General features: G+C 41.3%; 1 pseudogene; it reads left to right on the forward strand.

Moving 5' to 3' along the window:
- LOC112077064 (serine protease FAM111A-like) overlaps window positions 1-4,642 on the forward strand; it is a 28,020-nt pseudogene that overhangs the window by 8,953 nt on the left and 14,425 nt on the right.

Here is a 4,642-nt window from a genome sequence, read left to right on the forward strand (position 1 = left end):
CACTGGTTGATAAGCTGAACGCAGGCTAGTTTACAACTGGATGGCGTGAAACGATACAGGACGGATCTCTCTCACTGGGGATGGAGTGAACGTACAGGACGTTATCTCTCACTGGGGATGGAGTGAACTACAGACGGATCTCCTTCTCACTGGGGATGGTGGTGAACGTACAGGACGTATCGTTCTCACTGGGATGGAGTGAACGGTATTCACGAGAGGACGTACTACTGGTATCCTTTCACTGGGATGGATATAAACGTACAGGAACGTATCTCTCTCACTGGGGATGGAAGTCAACGTAGCAGGACGTTATCTCTGCTACTGGGGGATGGAGTGAACGCTTACAGGAACGGTACTCTCACTGGGGATGGAACGTGTGGAACTACAGGACGGTATCTCGCTCAACTGGGATGGATGGAACGTACAGGACTTATCTCTCACTGGGGATGGAGTGAACGTACAGGACGGTATCTCTCTCACTGGGGATGGAGTGAACGTACAGGACAGTAAGCGTTCCAGGAACAGGGTTAGAGAGCCCTGGTGTATATTTAAAGAAATACACTATAACAAATGTTTGTTATTGGAATTACTTAATAGAATCTGCAAAACTTAAATGGATCTATTGTGCTGGGCAACAGGTTTAATACACAGTACTGGTGACTCCTCACTCTACCCACTCCATTCACTGCAATACATAGTATATGAGATACTTATTGGCTTGAAGAAGAAAAACGTTACTACCTGTCTCATAAACTGGGGTGGAAAATACTCAGTCAGGTCTCTACTAAACAAATACGGATAGTTTTGGAGGGGGGCTGTGGTACATATTCAGCAACACAGCTTTAAATGACCTGGTACTATCCATGGACCTGAAATCAATACCTTTTTACACACTCAACTAAAAAACAACCACACAAAAGGCAAACTTAAAAATAAATCTAAATGACCATCTAATTGATTTACAAGTTAAATGTAATGAATATTAACCAGGCTATTAGAATACAGTATAATCACGCTTTAACGAACAGGAATGGAGAAAATGATTTACAAGTTGTAGGGCGATATGTGCTGCTTATCTATCAAGCTTAGCAATATACAGTAAAGGCATAGGACTATTACCTAGTTTTCAAAAAGTATTACGGTAACAAGATTATTTACAAACTAGATTATCAAAGCCTTGCCTTTGCTGACTATCGGGCGCGCAGAGGCCAGTCTATCGGGCGCGCAGAGGCCAGTCTATCGGCGCGCAGAGGAGAACATTATTTACAAGCTATAGTGTTGCTTTTCTGTCAAGGTTAGAGTATACTGTAAAGGCTTATTATCTGGTTTTCTAAACCAATAACGACAACATTGAAATATAATACAGAGACGTGATGATTATCAAGGTCAGCAACGGTATTTTCTGTAGTTTTTTAAATGTAGTTATTTTCTCTAACTTGTATAAAACGTACCGTAACGCTTCAGTATAAAATGTTCAGTATAAAATGCTGAGCGAGCCATACCGTGTGTAACTTGTGGAACAGACAACAGCTGGAATGCGGTTTTAACCAATCAGCGTTCCGGATTAGACCCACCCGTTGTGTAATTGCATGTAGGCCTACAGCAGCTCTGATTGGTTATGCCGCAGCGGTCTGTGCGGGCTGAGTCTTGCGCAGTAGAATCCTACTCTGAAGCGTTCTGCCTAGAGCAGAATCTCTTTCACAGTTCGTTTTGTTTCGGTACGTTGTATTGAAAGTGACTAATATTGCGTTGATTCGATCACAATTGCCACAGTAAAGGGAAACGTTGCAATTGTTAACTAACAGGGAAAACTCTAGAAAGTTGAGTAAAAGTCAATCTTGTGCTTCTCTCCTTGGGCTGATATTTATTCAGTGCAGCAGGGACACGCGCAGTTTAGAGGGATCATTGATTACTGAGTATTTTGTGTAGGTTGTTGACAAAAAAATACAATTACATCCATTTCAATCCCACTTTGTAACACAATAAAAAACAATGTGAAGAAATCCAAGGGATATGAATACTTTTGCAAGGCACTATTTGGTTAGTACCACATTTTAATTTCTCATGCTTGGTAAACTACAGGTGTAAACTAACAGTGAAATGCTTTGTAAACAACAGGTGTGGACTACCAGTGAAATGCTTTGTAAACTACAGGTGTAAACTAACAGTGAAATGCTTTGTAAACAACAGGTGTGGACTAACAGTGAAATGCTTTGTAAACAACAGGTGTGGACTACCAGTGAAATGCTTTGTAAACAACAGGTGTGGACTACCAGTGAAATGCTTGGTAAACTACAGGTGTAAACTAACAGTGAAATGCTTTGTAAACAACAGGTGTAGACTACCAGTGAAATGCTTGGTAAACTACAGGTGTAAACTAACAGTGAAATGCTTTGTAAACAACAGGTTTAGACTAACAGTGAAATGCTTGGTAAACAACAGGTGTAAACTAACAGTGAAATGCTTTGTAAAGGATAGTTTTGGAGGGGGCTGTGGTACATATCCAGCAACACAGCTTTAAATGACCTGGTACTATCCATGGACCTGAAATCAATACCTTTTTACACACTCAACTAAAAACAACCACACAAAAGGCAAACTTTTTTTTTTGTGTGTGTACTGCTGGCAGAATTGTACTGTGCTGTTGCCTGAACATAAGACCATGGATGATAGAGAGAAGACACAACCGAATCTGGACACATCTGTGAAGGTATTTTGAAAGGAGTTCTACCAAACCAACTTTCTACAACTTGAGTCACCGTCAGAACCTACAAAATGTGATGGTGTTTTTCTATATTACAGAAGATTACACGTCCAAGTAACACTTCAAACAACCAGCAACAAACTCCTGACCAATCTCCAGGATCTGATGCCAAGGTGACACACACACTCTGTCATATTACTTTTAATCTTAGTTTTATTTTATTAGTGTGACTTGCTTCAGCAGTTACACTTTAAATATTGTACAACTTATTTCTGACTTCTTTGGAACGCTATTCTTTTGTACACTGTGGTGGAAATTCTTACACAGAGACACTCAAAGTCAATCTTTAAATAAATCATTGTTTATTGTCAGCGTGCTAGTACATATGTAAATCAGGAGCTCTGCCTGTTAAGACCCAGAAGTTGTCTTATACACGGCTATACACAGACAAGTTTATATTTGCATGATTTAGCATAATTACTGAATCATTACCATTTTGTTCTATTCATGTGACCGACCAATACTGGTTTGTAATATGTGACCGACCAATACTGGTTTGTAATATGTGACGACCAATACTGGTTCATAACATGTGACCGACCAATACTGGTTCGTAACTGTGACGACCAAACTGGTTCGTAACATGTGACCGACCAATACTGGTTCATTACATGTGACCGACCAATACTGGTTCATAACATGTGACCGACCAATACTGGTTCGTACATGTGACCGACCAATATGGTTCGTAACATGTGATACCTTACGAGGCTTCTCCTCTCTAAGCTGAGACCTTGAAACTGAGATATCTTTTGTTTGTTCTCCAAACAAAATCTGGTCGTACTGACAAAATGCAGCTACTGATAAGTGAGGATTTGTACAGTCAGCCACTTGCAAGAACACATAAATTGGTTACTATAACCAATTTGGTGGTTGACATTGGTGTCCTGAGAGGGAGACTGTGGTTCTAATCCCCAGAGACTTAACACTTACATCTCTTCTGTCACAGAAAGAAGCACACGATGAAAGCCATTCCTTCCGATACCGCTTCGAATACAAACAATCAGAGTTCACATGCCATACTCATGGAACGGTCCTGGGTGCACTGCGAACAAGCCCGGAGTTCGGAACATGACAAAGAAAAAACAGGGGATGGAAATTGTCATCCAAAAGAGAAAAGAGCGAAGGGCAGCTGTCAGTACACATTTCCCCTGCCATTTAATTGATAACGATGAGCTAGTGACAGTCAGCTTCATCAAAGTTCCAAACGGCAGTTCTCCAGATACCCAGAGCCTTTACAAACAGAGTAACCCCCGCAAAAAAATACAACCTGACAAGTTAATGACTTTCTGTGTTGAAACTCAGGGTGGACAAAATATTAAAACGAAAGTAATGAAAAACCCAGAGCTAAGGAGAAAGTGAAGTATGTCTGTGTGTACGGATACAAAGGGGAAAAGGTGAAGCAAGCCTTGAGGAGAGATGGGCGATTTGATAAAACCATCTTGAAAACACGCTGTGTTCTTTCTGAGCCAGAGACGAGTGTCAACACAGAGATGTCCCAGACAGTTGATGGTCTTGATGGGAAAAGTCATCAAGGTCGTGAAGGTGAAATGTTGGTTGTGAAGGTAAAACGTATCGGTCGTGTATCTCAGCCACAGCCAGATAGTCTTGAGGATTGGGACAACCCACCAACTGAAGAGCTGTCCGTCCCCCTGGTGGAACATCGGAAGCAGCTCTCTCTCCTCAGAATCCTACACACACAGACACAGTTCAAACACAGTTGCAGTCAAAGGAGGCAGGAAAAGATGGTAGTTCTCTGGTGGTGAAGCAAAAACGGCAAGAGATTCCAAACTCTAAAGAGATCCTAACTCCTGCCTTCCCAATATGCAGGCTTGGAAGATCACTTGAAGAGAGAGAAATTTGAAAAAGCCTTCAGAC

This window comes from Salvelinus sp. IW2-2015, unplaced genomic scaffold (genome assembly GCF_002910315.2).
Source record: "Salvelinus sp. IW2-2015 unplaced genomic scaffold, ASM291031v2 Un_scaffold4244, whole genome shotgun sequence".
Taxonomy (NCBI): domain Eukaryota; kingdom Metazoa; phylum Chordata; class Actinopteri; order Salmoniformes; family Salmonidae; genus Salvelinus; species Salvelinus sp. IW2-2015.